Source organism: Saimiri boliviensis, chromosome 11 (assembly GCF_048565385.1).
Source record: "Saimiri boliviensis isolate mSaiBol1 chromosome 11, mSaiBol1.pri, whole genome shotgun sequence".
Classification (NCBI taxonomy): domain Eukaryota; kingdom Metazoa; phylum Chordata; class Mammalia; order Primates; family Cebidae; genus Saimiri; species Saimiri boliviensis.
The window spans coordinates 73748219-73765582 of NC_133459.1; the positions used below are offsets into that span (position 1 = coordinate 73748219).

Genomic DNA, 17364 nt, shown 5'->3' on the forward strand with positions numbered 1-17364 from the left:
GGTCTTATTCATTCTTTCTATGTTTTTGTATCCATTAACCCCACCCATCACCCCACCAACCTCTCCACTGCCATTCTCAGCTTTTGGTAACCATCCTTCTACTCTCTATGTCTATGAGTTCAATTGATTTGATTTTTAGATCCCACAAATAAATGAGAACGTGATGTTTGTCTTTCTTTGCTTGGCTTATTTCACGTAACATGATGATCTCCAGTTCCAGATGTGTCGCGAATGACTAGATCTCAATCTTTTTTTAAAATTTTATTATTATTTTTTTTATGTAGAAAAACAATTTATTCCATTTTGAACACTTATGCAGTTAGTCATGGAGAGTAACAGGGCTGCTGGTGAAACAGGTCACCCAAAATGGAGATGGCATCAAACTAGTGGCCAAGAACTCACTCCTAAAAAAAAAAAAAAAAAAAGCAACTTTTATCAAGGATTAATTTAGTTTTTAAAACAAATATAATTATTGATTTACTCTTCTCAACTTGACAGTCTACCTTTGGTATAACTGTCAGGTAAAAACATACATATTTACAACTTGTTGGTCCCAAGTTAAAAACAAAACAAAACACAATTTCACAGAAAGGAAAGAAACAACATGAAAACAGCTCAAGAAATACACTAACAAGCAAAAATATATGGGTAAAGAGGAACATAGAGTTTTTGACTTAACTGAAGAAATTAAGAGGAAACTGGTCTACATATGAAAATGTCCATCCTGGAAAGTCAGGTGTCAAGATTTTTGAGTAGGAATACGTATGTCTTGAATCTCCCCTATTTCCTGAATAAAAGTGACATCTTTCAGTATTTATACTTCATGGCTCAGACACCTACCTCATTTGGCTCTATTCCTTACTCACTCTAGCCTTTACTTGAGTCTGAATAACTTGGGGATATAGCTTAAGAAAAATAATCACACATAATATTCCTCTTTCTGCAGCTACTTTAGATCTGGGTTTGTTACTTGAAAATTCCTAAAGACAATTTCAATGTAAGTCTTTGGCTTTGCTGAATCAAGCCCCCCCACCCGCCCAACACCTCAACCATTAATATTTAGAAAACACCCACTGTTAAGGCTAATAGCATTATTGGTGGTACCTATTATATAGAGGGAAAACAGAACAAAATCTGTGTCTCAAAGCCAGGGTTATATCATTCTCAGGGTGGAGAAGAAAATACATGACTCTAAAATCACAGGAAGTAAAGACATATATATCTAGGACCCTTGTCCTTCTGGATCCATGCTTCCTTCAGGGTTTTCATCGTTATAAATGTTCTCTGCCATTTGCCGCACTTGCATGATACTATCTTCTGATACAGAACAAATAACCCAAGGCTCATTGGGATTTCAGGAGAAATCAGATATCTTGGCATTGTGACCACCATGAATAAACAACTCTGGTGGCCTGTATTCTGCATCTTCTGGGGATTGTTATTCTCCAATTTTACTTAAATCCCAGACATTCCATCTGTAATCAGTACCACTGGAAGCCAAAATAGTCTCATTGTGAGGTGACCATTGAATCTGGAACATTCAATGTTTCAGATTTCTCATATCACACAAGGCAACAATCTTCTCAGCTGATCCTGTGGCAAGAATGAACTCACTCTAAGAACTGAAAGAGAGGCAGTTCACTTCAGCAGTGTGAGCATCAACTGAGTGGCTTGGTTTGAAAGTATTGTTTGAATGAGTATCTCAAATCAGAAGTTTCTGATCATCAGCAACTGACCCAAACAGAGACTCATGGAGCAGTTGCCAGGAAACACCTTCTACTACTGCCGTATGCCCTGTAAAGATGGTCTTCACATTCACTACTTTTTCCTCCTTTGGAATGGCACTGATGTCCCACAGGCAGATGGTGTGGTCATCTGAAGCACTAAGCAAGTGCCCACTGAGAGTTGGGTTTCAAGAAAGCCCATAGCCTGCCTTCTGATGTTCATGGATACACAAGTCTGGGTTGCATTCTCCAGAAGGATCTGGTTTAGAAGGATGTTTCATATAGTCAAAGACAAGAACATCACTGGAAGAAGTTTTGTTGTGATGTTACAAGGGTTCTGGGGCATACAGCGATCTCTGTTTACTTCTCCATCATGGTAGGCCTTGATTTCTATTTCAATGTTTCCACTAACTGAACCAAAACCTCCAAATTCTCCTTTCTCACTGTCATAGTGTGACACATCAAACAGCATCGTCATTAGGGAGTTGCACACTGACTATAGTAAGATGGTTTTGTTCATCTGATGTGTGTGTCCTCAGGACAAGTCGATGAATGCTGAAATCTTTCACTTCTGGTCTGGTTACATCTGGAAGCCACTGGGAAGTTAGGTTGGGCTACTCCAGAGCATGGGTCATCACCAAATCATAAAGAAAAAGAGTGTGCTTTTTCCATATTTTGTACTCCTCACTGATCACTCGTTCTTCCACTGCATCATCGAAGGCTGCTTCCTTTTTGGCCATGGCGAGCAAGCAAGCCGGGGAATCCTGGGGTCGAGCATTGCAGGAGGGCCCAGATCTCATTCTTTATATGGCTGAATAGTACTCCATTGTGTGTATGTACAACATTTTCTTATCCATTCACCTGTTGATGGACACTTAGGTGTTTCCAAATCTTAGCTATTGTAAATAGCGATGCAATAAACCTGGGAGTGCAGATATCTCTTCAATATACTGATTTCCTTTCTTTTTGTATATACCCAGCAGTAGGATTGCTGGATCATACAGTAGCTCAATTTTTAGTTTTTTGAAGAACCTCCAATCTGTTCTCATAGTGGTTGTACTAATTTACATTTCCACCAGTAGTGGACAAGGGTTCTTTCTCCACATCCTTGCCAGCATTTGTTATTGCCTGTCTTTTGGATTCAAGCCATTTTACTGGAGGTGAGATGATATCTCATTGTTGTTTTGATTTGCATTTTTCTCTGATGGTCAGTGATGTTGAGCACATTTTCATTTGCCTGTTTGCCTTTTGTATGTCTTCTTTAGAGAAATGTCTGTTGAAATCTTTTGCCCATATTTTGATCAGATTATTAGATTTTTTCTATAGAGTTATTTGAGCTCCTTATATATTCTTGTTATTAATCCCTGGTCAGAGGGGTAGTTTCCAAATGTTTTCTCCCATTCTGTGGGTGGTCTCTTCACTTTGTTGATTATTTCCTTTGCTGTGCAGAGCTTTTTAACTTGATGTGATCTCATTTGTTCCTGTTCACTTTAGTTGCCTGTGCTTGTGGGGCATTGCTCAAGAAATATTTGCCCTGACCAATGTCCTGAAGAATTTCCCTATTTTTTCTGGGTTTGTTTCTGGGTTCTCTATTCTGTTCTATTGGTCTGTGTGTCTGGTTTTTGTTTTTGCCAGTACCATGCCGTTTTGGTTACTAGAGATCTGTAACATAAGTCAGACAATGTGATTCCTCCAGTTTTGTTCTTTTTACTTAGGATGGCTTTGGCTATTTTGAGTATTTTGTGTTTCCATATAAATTTTAGGATTGCTTTTTCTATTTTTGAGAAGAAAGTCATTGGTATTTTGTTAGGGATTGCACTGAATCTGTAGATTGCTTTGGGTAGTAAAGACATTTTAACAACATTGATTCTTCCATTCCATGAACAAGAAATTCTTTTCCATATTTTATGACCTCTTCCGTTTCCTTCATGAGTGTGTTAACAGTTTTCATTATAGAGGTCTTTGTCTTCTTTGGTTAAGGTAATTCTTAGGTTTTAAATTTTATTTGTAGTTATTGCAAATGGGATTACTTTTAAATTTTCTTTTTCACATTCTTCACTGTTGCCATATAGAAATGCTACTGATTTTTTAATGTGGATTTTGTATTTATCAATTCTAATAGTCCTCCTGTGGAGTGTAGGGTTTTCCAAAGGTAAGATTACATCATCAGCAAACAAGAATAATTTGACTTCTTACCATCCAATTTGGATGCCCTTTATATTTTTCTCTTGTCTGACTGCTCTAGTTAGGACTTCCAGTACTATACTGAGTAACAGTGGTGACTGACAGTGGGTATGCTTGTCATGTTCCAGATCTTAGAGGAAAGGCTTTCAACTTTTCCCTATAGAGGAACTGCCTTGATGGTCTTGGACAAGATCTAGGGGAATTCTCTGGATTGCCAGGCAGATACCCTTGTTCCCTTCCTTTACTTTCTCTCATACAGACAGAGTCTCTTTCTCTGTTCTGAGCCACCTAAAGCTAGAGATGGAGTGGCATAAATATCCTGTGGTCACTACCTCTGTGGTTGCACTGGGTGAGACCTGAAGCTAGCACAGTGCTGGTCCCTGTCCAGGGCCTTCCCTGTCAACTGCCTATGTTCCCTTAAGGTCCTGGGGCTCTACAATCAGCAGGTGGCAAAGCCAGGCAAGCCTGTGTTCCTTCCTTTAGGGTAGCGAGGTCCCCCAAGTCCCAGGTGGGTTCAGAAATATTGGGAGGCAGGGACTAGTCAAAAACCTTAAAAGTCTACCTGGTGTTCTATTATATTGTGGCTGAGCTGGCCCTCAACCCACATAACACAGCCCTTCCCTGTGGGTGGAAAGTCTCATAAGTGCTGAGGCAGAAGACTGAAGCCTCAGCCAGTTCCTGTTTAATAAATAGAATATAGAAGGCTGGGCATGGTGGCTCACACCTGTAATCCCAGCTCTTTGGGAGGCCGAGGTGGGTGGATCACTTGAGGCCAGGAGTTTGAGACCAGCTTGGCCAACATGGTGAAACTCCATCTCTTAAAATAAATAAATAAATAAACAGATAAATAAATAAATAAATAGAATATAGAAATCTAGTAAATTTCCTGAGTGATTCGATATAGTCTTATTGAATATTATCATGAGTGATTAGATATTAGTCTTATTGAATATTAAGCCTTGATTAAAGCCTTCTTGTACTTTATGCATAATTATCTAGGAACTTCAAGTTGCTGTGTTCAGGGACTGATAAGGGACACTGTGAAATGAGGCCACAAGGCAAGAGCTTTAATACCTGTCTAACATCTGTTGGTGACGATCAGCAGAGATAACCTGTTGAATGCCAAAACAAAGCCCTCCGTCACACCCGCATAAGGGTTTCTGAAGGGCATCTAAAATCTCTGAGGTAGTGCCAATGCTTGGGGAAGCACCTCTACTCGGCACACCTTGGAAGGGAACATCTCCTGTCCTTGGGCGAGTCAGAGAACACTCCACTCCTGCTGCGCTCTTGTGAAAGGACTGATATCAGTCAGCCCAACCCCCAGTTACCCAGGGGCTTAATTGTCTCTGTGTGGTGCTGTGCTATATTGGTTGCAATCTGTGTCTGCTTTCACTCTCTACTTCTGCACCTGGTTCCTTTTTTGAAGACAGTAGGAAGTAGCACAATTTTTGAAGCCTTCGTTCGTACTTGGCAAGTATAACATAAAGAAGTGCTGACACATCTTGCTGTCCCCTGCTTCAGCTACTTGAAAGTCCTGAGCCCCTTGTTCCTTAGACACATGATCTGTTTGCAGATCCACCCTACTTACCCTGCCCCTCTGTTTTGTACCTAATAAAAGAATGTTTAGGCACTTGGGGCCACTACTGATCTCTCTGCAAACTGGTGGTAGTGGACACCTGGGCCCAAACTCTTTTTCCTCTTGATCTCAGTTTATTGTATCTTTATTTCTACAGTCTCTCATCTCCATACCCATAAAGAATACCCTCTAAACCAGGCATCCCCAAACTTTTTACACAGGGGGCCAGTTCACTGTCCCTCAGACTGTTGGAGTGCCGCCACATACTGTGCTTCTCTCACTGACCATCAATGAAAGAGGTGCCCCTTCCTGAAGTGTGGTGGGGGGCCAGATAAATGGCCTCGGGGGCCGCATGCAGCCCACGGGCCGTAGTTTGGGGACGCCTGCTCTAGACCCAGCAGGACTGGACCCTGCACTTCCCACTCTTCCTTACCCTTCCCAAAGGCAGAATAGCCTTACCCTATAGCCACTGCTACTACAGGCCATGAGGAATACTTGCAGACTACCACTGATGTTCCCTGAAGACTCGAGGTCTCTTAAGTCAGCTGAGTGAATGCTCCCTGGCCTGGGACTCACCCTTTAGGAAAGTAAGTTCCCCTCTGGCCCAGGGCAAGCCCAGAAATGCCATCTGAGAATCAAATCCTGGAGTCAGGGATCCCAAGAACCCACCTGGTGTTCTACTCCCCTGTGACTGCACAGGTGTCTAAGGTGGAAGTCAAAGTCCTGTTTAATTTTTCACCTGCTTTCCTCAAGCAGAAGGAGTTTTACCCCATAGCCACCACAGCTGATTATGTGTTGAGTTTCACCTGAAACCAGCAAGTCTCAGAGGCTCACCCAAGGCTCTCAGTGTAGTACTTGGGTGTTGCTGCTGGTTACTCAGGATTCAAGGGCTTTTCAGTTAGCAGGTAATGAATGCTGGCAGGACTGGGTCCTTTTCTTTAAGGCGGTGGGTTTCCTTCTAGCCCAGGTGTGCCTAGCAATGTTGTTTTGGAGCAAGGATTGGAACAGGGGCCTCATGACTCTGACTGGTGCTGTATCCTGCTGTGGCTGGGCTAGTATCTTAGCTATAATATACAGTCCTCCACACTTTTCCCTCTCCTCTCCTCTCCTCAAGCAGAAAGAAGCGGTCTCTTCTGGAGCCGAGAGCTGTGTAGACTTGGGTTAGGGGATAGGTGATGCTGGGACTCCCTCGGCTGCCCAAGCTGGTGTCTCGGTATGTAGTGTGCACCCCAGTTGGTTGTCTGTTGGCCTAATTCAGCACTGGGACTTAGACCTACTGAGTTACAGTTTTTATGTCCCAGACTACCTTTCAAGTTTACTTAAGAGTCACAGAGTGCGATAGCCCTTGGTGGTGAGCTTCACAGGCACTCGAAAGTTCAGACCTCTGAGATAGGCGCTTTCCCTCTGGCTAGGACTGGTTTCTCTCTCTGTGGGCAGGTGTTGGCTGTTTGGTCTTTCTTATTTAACAGACTAGCACTGAGTTCAATGTCTGACAATTACTGTGTTCTCTCTCCCCTAGTTCCCAGAGGTGCTATCAACACCACATTACTGCTGCCCAGGGAGGCAGAGGAGTGGCATTGGTGATTCAGGACTGTTTATTCTATCTCTTCAGTGCCTCTTTCAGTGATATGAAGTTAAAACCAGGTACTGTGAGTGCTCATTTGATTTTGGGGGTTCTTATAAAGATTTTTTTCTGATAACTGAGTGTCCTTGCTGTTGGAACAATGGGTAGAGCTTTCTATTCCTCCATCTTGCTCCACTTCTCCATAAATATTCAAAAGCCTAATGTTCTAAGTTTCTGATTAGCAAGTTTCTGTTAGCAATCAAGTTTCTGATTAGCAAGCTATGATATGTAGTTGAGTAGTTATTAGAGTTAAAACTACAGAGAGTGTTAACAGTGGAAGAGACTTTAGAAATGGTTTAGCTTAACTCCCTTAGCAGATGAAAAAACTTAGGCCCAGAGAAGATAAAATTACTTTCCCATATTCAAATAGCCGGCACTCAGGCAAGTCTAGATAAAAATTCATATCCGGCTTTTAGTCCAATGCTGCTTTTCACCCATGCTCTGAAATAAGCTATGTTGTTGATGAATGACATGGCAGATGAAGTGGCAGAGGTCTTATATCATTTGTAATCAGAGTATTGTTTGTGTGTACGGTGTGCAGTTCCTCCGAACTCAATGTCGACTTCTAACTTCTTTTGTGGAAGAAAGGTTTTTCAGTTTTGCTTATTCATGCCTTAAACCTCAGCCTGAAACTTTGACATTTCTCTTTGTCAATATTTACTTGTTCCCATACCTCTTTTGGGGTGTCACTTGTTATAATATTTATCAAACTGTGTAATTTCATGTTTACTTTTCTTCTAAATTTCATGCCTCGTTCACATTTGTACCTTCAATGGTGACTAGCACAGTTCCTTTCACTTTGTGTTCCACAATTATTTGTGCAGGAAATAAATGAATAAATATTACCTGATTTTAAAATAAAGCATTATGGAGTAGATATAGGGACCAGATATCTTATTTCAGGAAGAAAAATCCCATATCTCACTTCAGTTTCCCCATCAGGCCTAATACCATGTTCCCAAAATGATTTTTGGGAGGGAGGGAGGGAGGGGGAGAGAGAGAGAAAGAGAAGGAGAGAGAGAGAGAGAGAGAGAGAGAGAGAGAGAGAGAGAGAGAGAGAGAGAGAGAGAGAGGGAGGGAGGGGGGGAGAGAGAGAGAGAGAGAGAGAGGGAGAGGGAGAGAGAGAGACAGGGAGACAGGGAGACAGGAGAGACCTGCCAGTGCCAGAGACAGTAAAAACTCTAAGAGGTTGTATTGATTGCAGAAAGCTGTTCCAGAAGCAGTGTCTTTGGAATGCCATTTAAGGCCCAACTCTTTAAGAAGGAAAAGGGGAAGGTTGCAGCTGGTTGTTTTTGTTGCTCTTGATTGTTAAGGATGCCATTTCATTATCTTTCAATCAGGCTTTATTGTAAAATGTTTTTAGCCAAGATTAGAATTATTTTTTAAAGAGGCCTAATGTGAAGAAGAGCTGAGCTAAGCCACATTCTTTAACTGAATTAAAGAAAAGAAAATCACAAAAATAAAATTATTACCAAAATAATAACTGGAAGAAAGGGCTCCCTTGACACAGGTGATCTTGCCTCAGCTCAGAAATTGAGGTAACATGATAAAGCAGTGTTAAGGCAGCTGCTGGTGAGATTCAGATTAAATAATGAATGAGCTGGCCAGGAGTTAAGAAGAAAGTGTTTAGGAGTGTTTGGCTCAGAGTAAGAATTTATTTTCTTCCTAATTTAGCGCTAACTTGAGCCCCTTCGACCTTGAGCCCTCAGGTTGCAAAATGTTCTCTAAAACAAATTGTTATACACCTGTAAGTTGCTGCTATTGATATTCTTTCTTTTGCTTAAGGCTAAACTTTTGTTTAAGAGGGTTATGGGAGAAGGGTTAGGACTCTTGCTTAATTAGCTCAGTTGGATTCCTCTACCGCTAAGTTTCCCAATGTGGGCACTTTCAACATCTGGGGCTGGACATTTTGTTGTGGGTGGCTGTCCTGGCCATTGTAGTATGTTTAGCAGCAAACCTGACCTTCATTCACTAGATGTTTTTAGGACCTTCCTCAGTTGTGACCTATAAAAATGTCTCCTGACATCACTAAATGTCTTCTAGGAGGCCCCAGCCTGCCCCCTGTCCTGTACTTTGAGAACCACAGATTTAATGAAAGAGCTGAAAGACAGATGACTACATTGACCTCTAGACTTTGCCATGAAGTTACCATGATTCTTAAAAAAAAAAAAAAAAAAAAAAAAAAAAAAAAAAATTTGATCACAAAATTTACTCTATTCCAAATTAAGTTTTTATGCATTCACTAAGCATTTTACAGGCTGTCTGCAAGCACTGTGCTAGGCCCTTGGTGTACATAGGTAAGTATGATCTGGTCCCTGCCTTAAAGGACATTGATTCTACTACAGATAGGAAGTAATGCTTTACTAGTTCATTTCAATTCATTGCTGTTAAGTACAATCATATATCTTAAGTCAATATAAAGTGTAGTGGAACTGCAAAGGTGAAGTCTTCCCATTCACTCTAGGGGAAAGGTGTCAGTTAAGGCTTTGTTGATAAAGGAGTAACCATATGAGGCTATATTTCAAGTCACCAAACAAAATAAAATTAAACTCCAGACATCTAAATATAGCATTTTGATATTGTATTTTCTGCCTGTTTTTTTAAATTTTATATGTATAATACATCATTTCTTTGATATTGTGTTAGGATTCTCCCAAGAAACAGAATCAATAGGACATACACACACATATATACATATGTATGTACATACATATACACACACAAAAAAAGGAGATTTATAAGACATTGGCCCATGTGATTTTGGAAACTGAGAAATCCCATGATCTTCTATATAAGAACTGGAGACCCAGAAGATCAGCTGATAGTATAGGTCCACACTGAATTCAGAAGACTGACATTCCAAATAAAAAACAAGCAGAGAAAGCATATTCTCCCTTACTTCTTTTTGTATTTAGGCCTCCTGAGGATTGGATGACACTCACTCATATCGGGTAGGGCAATATACACCTCCGTATCCTGTCCTGTCAAAGATATTCAGGAGTAGTAACACAAATGAAGCTGTCATCCATGATAACAGTACCTTCTTCTAGAATACCTTCTGAAGGACCTGCTTGAGACTGCTTTACAATTGCCTTTTTAAGAAAAGTATGAGTACACTCTAAAATAATGATGATAAGTATATTATAGTAAATACATAAGCTGGTAATGTAGTCATTTATGATCAACTATTATATACTGTACAGAATTGGATGAGCTACACTTTCATAAGACTGGCAGCACAGTAGGTTTGTTCACACCAACATCATCACAAACGTGTGAGTACTGCATTGCACTATGATGTTAAGATGGCTACAGTGTCACTAGGCGATAGGAATTTTTCAGCCCTATTATTATCTTATGGAACTACCATCATATACGTGGTCTGTTTTTGACTAAAACATTGTTCAGTGTGTGACTCTGTGTGTGTGTGTGTGTGTGTGTGTGTGTGTGTATGCATAACAATTTTCATTTAATTGGTGGTAGTCCAACTTACCCAAAACACAAATATAAACTTTTTTCTTTTCTTTTTAGAGACAGGGTCTCACTATGTTGCCCAGGCTGATCTTAAACTCCTGGGCTCATGCTATTCTTTTGCCTTGGCCTCCCTGAGTGCTGGAATTACAAGAGTGAGCCACTGCACCTGGCCCAAATGTTAAATTAAAATGGTCTTGGAGTAACAAAAGCAAACAAAAGCAAACAAACAAATAACCAACTCAATAATTTCCAAAGCCAGTGTACTTTAAAATAGTAGAAAGTCAGGTAACTTAATATGGCACATAATATTAAGGCTAGGGACTTGGCAAACTTGGTCTTTTGTTATTTTCAGGTAACTTTCATGATTGACAGGTTTTCAAAACTGGAAATTGAATTAAGGGGTAGTAGGTCAGGCCAGGCAAGCACTGCTGGAGGGTGCTGCTTACACAGGTAGAGCTGATATAAACAAATCTTCAAATATTAGCGAATCTAGGATTGTTTATTGTGGCAGAAAACACAATTATATTTTGAGGGTATTTTACACTTACAGTAATTGATATTGCTATTTATAAACATATTTATATTACATAGGCTCTTTTTAGCAAATAGGGACATAATTATTTTATACATTTATAACCTGTTTATTATAAAATTAGTCTTTACTGAAGTATAAAGAAAAATTGCTTATAATTTCACTACCCAGAGATTACCATAAACATTTTGAATATAGTCAGATCTATCTATCTATCTTTTTTATTTCTTTTTTTTTTTTCTTTTTTTTGAGACAGAGTCTCACTGGAGTTCAGTGGCACAATTGTGGCTCACCGCAATCTCCACCTCCTGGGTTCAAGCGATTCTCCTGCCTCAGCCTCCTGAGTAGCTGGGATTACAGGTGCGTGCCACCACGCCTAGCTAATTTTTTGTATTTTTAGTAGAGACGGGGTTTCACTGTGTTAACCAGGATGGTCTCGATCTCCTGACCTCTTGATCAGCCTGCGTTGGCCTCCCAAAGTGTTGGGATTACAGGCATGAGCCGACACTCCCCACCAATATAGTCAGGTGTATATCTTTTTAAAAATTGGTATTAGCCCGGGGGTGGCGCCCACTGCCAGCCCCACCCAACCAGGTTGAGGAGGCCAAGGCCAAGGCCGTGGCCGAGACGCAGAAGCAGAACCTGGAAAACTTCCTTGCCAAAATCGACAAGAAGAAGAAGAAGGAGTGGAGCAATGGGGGGGGTGTGGGGGAGGTGGGGGGGTACGGCTGGCCGCTGGGCGGGCTTGGGGACCCGGCCGGTAGACGGACTGCAAGCGCTCTGCAGGCCCAGGGGACACCACCAAGGCTATGACGAAGGACGTAAATGAATAGAAAGAATTGGAGCAAGAAGAAGTTGACTACAGCAGCATCAGCGTTCAGGCAAAGCAAATAAGTGAAAAGGAAGAAGACGATAATGAAAAGAGACAAGATCCAGGTGACAACTGCAAAAAAGGTGAAGGTGGTGGTGGTATGGAAAAATCTTCAGGTCCCTGGAATAAAACAGCTCCGGTGCTTCCAAACCAGCAATGACTAGTGGTGTGCATAGGCCTCCTGGGGCCTGGTTAACGACAGCAAGGAAAACACCACAGGGACCACCAGAAATCTATAGCGATACACAGTTCCCACCCCTGCAGTCAACTGTCAAGCATGTAGAAAGCTGGAGCAAGTACTTAAAATGAATGCTACCTGGAATTAAATGACTGCCTATGGTATATCTACATCTTACTTAGGGATATGAATTTAAAAAAATAAAATGGGAAGAAATGTAAATGACATCAGATGGAAATGTTTTTTGGGGTGGCTTTTAGAATAAATCCCAGCCTTTTCACCACTTTGAGAGCACAGCTGGCTTGAATTTAAACCTCCATGTGGACTTGCTCCTCTGCTCTGTCTTAAAAAATGTATAAGGGACCTTTGGGAGGGCAGTGGTTTACCACACTCAAGTTTCTTTACCTGATCAAGTCAAATCTCCCACAAAATCGATGTCAGGAGAAATCATTGACTAATGAGTAGAATTTACTTGAATGAGAAAATTGTTACCCTTGTGCATCAAGAGAGAGATGTATTATCTATCGCTTGCTAAAAGTGAAAGTCTTAGGAGAATGTCATTACACAGCTTTTAACAGTTTTCTTCAAGTGTCCTGAAATAGGGTCATAGTTAATGCTATTCGGTAGAAGATAGGACCTTAGAGCTTCAGGACAGTGTTCTGTGTTTTCTGTTTGAATTGAAGCCTTAAAATGGTTTGATAAGGATTTTATATACACCTCCCCATCTACCCCTCCCCAGAGGGGTGGCATTTTTAAATTCAAGGATGAATATTTTCAAAAACCCTAGTGAAGAAGAAATATTTACTGATTACATTTCTTTTCCCTTAGGGACAAAGAAATGGAGAAGAGCTTTGAAGTAGTAAGTCACTAAAATAGAGGTAGGAATGAGGTTTCAAAAAACCAGGCCTTAAAACTTCAGCTAGACAACCAGTATGCTGTGCCTGAAAATCAGAAAAACAGCCACTCACATAGAATTAAGAAATGGGCATTGCTAACCCTTCTGAGGTAAACAGACTAAAGGTAACCACCATGAACACCATTCATCATCTGATTTCTGCGGGATCTACAGACACTATTGCAGACCACTCGATCTCATGACTGGCCTTATTGTGCTATGGAAGTTAAAGTGTCATGACTGCTCTATGCATATTGGATTTAGGGGAATTTTCATTGTTAGATAAATGTGTGAACTAGTTGCAACAGTGTTCTTTTGTATTTACTCTGCAAAGACAAAAAAAACCCTGCAGCAAGTGGTCATTTCAAAATTTTTTTATGTTCAGATACTGAGCCTTCGTAAGGGTTGACTACCTCAGATTTGATGCACTCATTGTGGACTTCATGTGGATCACAACTTCTGGATAAGGAAGTTACAACTAAGGTGTCGATGTGAACCTTGAAACCAGCTCTACTGGATTCTTATCAGAAATCCTGCATAAAAAGTCAGCCATCTGAGTTCTAATCTGCTGTAAAAGATGATGATTTAAGTGATGTTAATTAACGTGACCTGTACCCTACCCTTAAGGAATAGGCTGTGTAGTATGCTATGGCTACATTAGACTTCCTGGAACACACCGCTGAAAAGAACTGATGTGTTCAGATAATCTGTGTAGGGCTGTGATTTGTAGTCTAAACTCTTAGTTGTATTCTGAGGTAACCACAAAATAAATTCAACCACACTGGGGTCCACCAAGTGGGGGGAGGAGTGAAGGAGACAATAATCTTGTTTTTTTGTGGTTTTTTTTGTAATTTTTTTATTTGGATAGTGCTTTTTTTGTTGTTGTTTTGTTTGTGTTCTACATTAAAGCCTTTTTTGCTTTGATTTGAAATGAGTTCTTTGGTCTATGGCCATACCACACTGACGGTGCCAGATCTCATCTGAAATAAGTTCTTTGACATTGTATTGCTTGGTTAAGTAACCTGAAGTGCGCATTAGGATTGTGAAATGTGTCCTGAGTATGCGAATCCTGAGGGTGGAAGAGGGTGGAACCAAATAGCCTTTGATGTAAAGGAGATGCTGGAGGCTTGACTTCAGGTGCTGCTAATGCCTGGTCTAATCAGGTCTAAATTGTATAATAAACTGCAGTGGGAAGAATATGCTTTCTGCTCAGGCTAAGGGATTCACTGATCTGTGCTTACAGATTCAGAGCAACATGAGCAAAACCTCAGCTAAAACCCTTTTAAGTGTCATGGATTGTGCATGATCTTTGATAAGAATTTCTTATATACTTGTGTCCAAAATTTCAAGGTATTGGCTATTCTAAAGGTTCAGTGATTATACCAGCTAGCTCTGTTTTTAACCTTTTAGCGTGTCTTTATGTTCATTTGGAGAGTCAGGGAGAAAGACAGGTGATGTAGCACTTCTGTTTTTAATAATTCCAGCTTAAAAATACCTATTAATTTTAGTTTTTGGTCCCTTAAAGGGACTTGAGGAAGCTACCCAAGATTACAGAAGAGTATCCACTTAATGAGATAGTCTGCCAGTTTCCTAGTTTTGTAACTTTCGTTCAACAGAAATATCTGAAATTTATTTAATGTAAGTTTTTTTCAACTTTTAAGTTCAGGGGTACATGTGCAGAATGTGCAGGTTTGTTACATAGCTAAACGTGTGCCATGGTGGTTTACTGAACAGATCATTCCATCACCCAGGTATTAAGTCCAGCATCCATTAGCTATTCTTCTGATACTCTCCTGTGTCCCTCCACCCTGACAGGTGCCCAGTGTGTGTTTTTCCCTGCCATGTGTCCATGTGATCTCATCATTCAGCTCCAACTTATAAGTGAGAACATGTGGTTTTTTGTTTTCTGTTCCTGTGTTAGTTTGTTGAGGATGCCTTCCAACTCCATCCATGTCCCTGCAAAGGGCATAATCTTGTTCCCTTTTATGACTGTGTTGTATTCCATGGTGTATACGTACCACATTTTCTTTATCCAGCCTATCATTTATGGGCATTTAGGTTGATTCCATGACTTTGCTATTGTGAATAGTACTGCAATGAACATACATGTGCATATATCTTCATAATAGAATAATTTCTCTTTCTTTGGGTATATACCCAGTAATGAGATTTCTGGGTAAAATGGTATTTCTGCCTCTAGGTCTTTGAGGAATCACTGTACTGTGTTCCACAATGGCTGAACTAATTTACACTCCCACCAGCAGTGTAAAAGTGTTCCTTTTCCTCCACAACCTTGCCGGCATCTGTTGCTTTTTGACTTTTTAATAATTGCCATTCTGACTGGTGTGAGGTGGTATCTCATTATGGTTTTGATTTGCATTTCTCTAATAATTAGTGATATTGAGCTTTTCTCATATGTTTGTGGCCACATGTATGTCTTTTTTTGAGAAGTGTCTGTTTATGTCCTTTGCCCATTTTTTAATGGGGTTGTTTGATTTTTTCTTGAAAATTTGTTTAAGTTCCTTTTAGATTCTGCTTATTTAATGTAAGTTTTATGTGACATGAGAGCCTTCCGAAATAAAGATTCCCAGACAACTTAGACTGCTCTTAATGCTAAAAAATAGCTCAAATACTTTCAGAACAGTAGTACCACCCAGCAGCTGGGATTCTTTTCTTTTCTTATTTGCCTTCTGTCTTGACTTTTTTTCTTCAGATGCTTGAATTGGAAGTAATCTTAAACCTTCGGAGTTCAAGACTTTTTAAAACTGACTAAATAAATAATCTCCACATGTAAAAGGCCACTGATGCCTACTTCTGTTTAGAGCAACTGTTGAACTCAGCTGCTGAGGGGCTTCAAGACAGCTGACCAGAGACATCTCCTACTCACCTCCTCCACAAAGAAGAACCTAAATAGTGAGTAGATAATTACACTTAAAATAGATCATCCAGGAGAGAACACTGGAATTAAATGAAGAAGTGACAGGAAACACCTAAAGCAAGGAAGAATAAGAAAAAGAGGCAACCTGCTTAGCCAGGATCAGCTGGGAGCCAGGAGAGACTCCCCAGTGCAGGGAAAGGTTAGTGAGAGACCTTCAGTGGGCCTCATTCCCACTATGAACTCCTGCCATTTTAGCCATGGGAGAGGGCCTCAACTCTTGCAGGCCTTGAAACTAACATAGGAAATTGCCTGGAGACTACATAGTGGCACTGCTCCTGGGTCCCACACACTCCTAGAGACCTAAGCGGCTACAGCAAGAGCCATTTTGAGAATCCAATGCCAATAGACTACACCTCACCCTGGGGCCCAACAACACCTGCATTTACACATCCCTAGGGCTTCACTGACATCCTTTGCATGCAACCACTGCTGGAGCTACCTCTGATGCTAGGGCCCAAGTGCAGGCCACAGACTGCAACTGCCTCCAGCATTGAAGCCACTGTGCAGTTTCACATGCCTAGATAGAGTTTCCTGCCCATGGCTGTTATTGCTGTGGACTGCTGCATGTGGACTAAAGCATGTGCAGACCACAAGCTGCCACTGCTGGAGATAAGTGCAAGTCAAGCACAGGCTGATGCTGTTAGGGCTGAACTGCGAGTGAAGTACTTTTCTCACTCCGCTGTGTACAACTGATGCCACTGAAAGCAACCCTGGCCTCCTAATTTTTAAGGCTGTAGTGCATCCCTGAATACTCTGCCAGGGGCCTGGGAAATCACCCCATCTCTGCCTACCACAGTCAGTGTCTGCACACACTATTGAGAGGCTTGAAGCCAAGTCTGCTTTGTCTAGCTTCACACCCCACCCCTCAATGCTAGAAAACAGAGTCCCAGAGTCTGGAGAATTACACAGCCCGGGCTACCACTGTTGGTACCTAAATACCTCTCTCGAGGTGTTGAGGTTGGACCCACCCATCCTGCTGCTACTATTACAGCTGGAACCTACCTTCATGTGCCATTTGTGGGCCTGGAGACTAGTCTGACCAGCTCATTGCAATCACCATTAACACCAGTGTGCACCCCTTGGGATGCAGAGGGTTTACCTGCCACTGCCACTGCCATTGTTCATGCTATGCCTTCTACCCAGAGGCCTGAAAACCTGCCCATTTGTTTGGCTCACTGCCGCCATCATTGGCATCTGAGCAAGCTGCCTAGAAGCCTAAGAATCAGCCTGGCTGGACCAGCTACTACTGGTGCCAGCCTACACCACACTGGGACCCCAAAGGCAGATATACTCAACCCAACTGCTGCCATCATTGGGACCTGAAGACTGGCCCACCTGGTATCCCCATTCCCAGCAAAATGTCACAGC

General features: G+C 41.3%; 2 pseudogenes; one reads left to right on the plus strand and one right to left on the minus strand.

Annotated features, from left to right (window-relative positions):
• Positions 1–1222: 1222 nt before the first annotated feature.
• Positions 1223–2464, minus strand: LOC101033101 (histone-binding protein RBBP4 pseudogene; annotated as a pseudogene).
• Positions 2465–4208: 1744 nt separating this feature from the next.
• Positions 4209–17319, plus strand: LOC101047937 (protein CDV3 homolog; annotated as a pseudogene).
• The last annotated feature ends 45 nt before the right edge of the window (positions 17320–17364 follow it).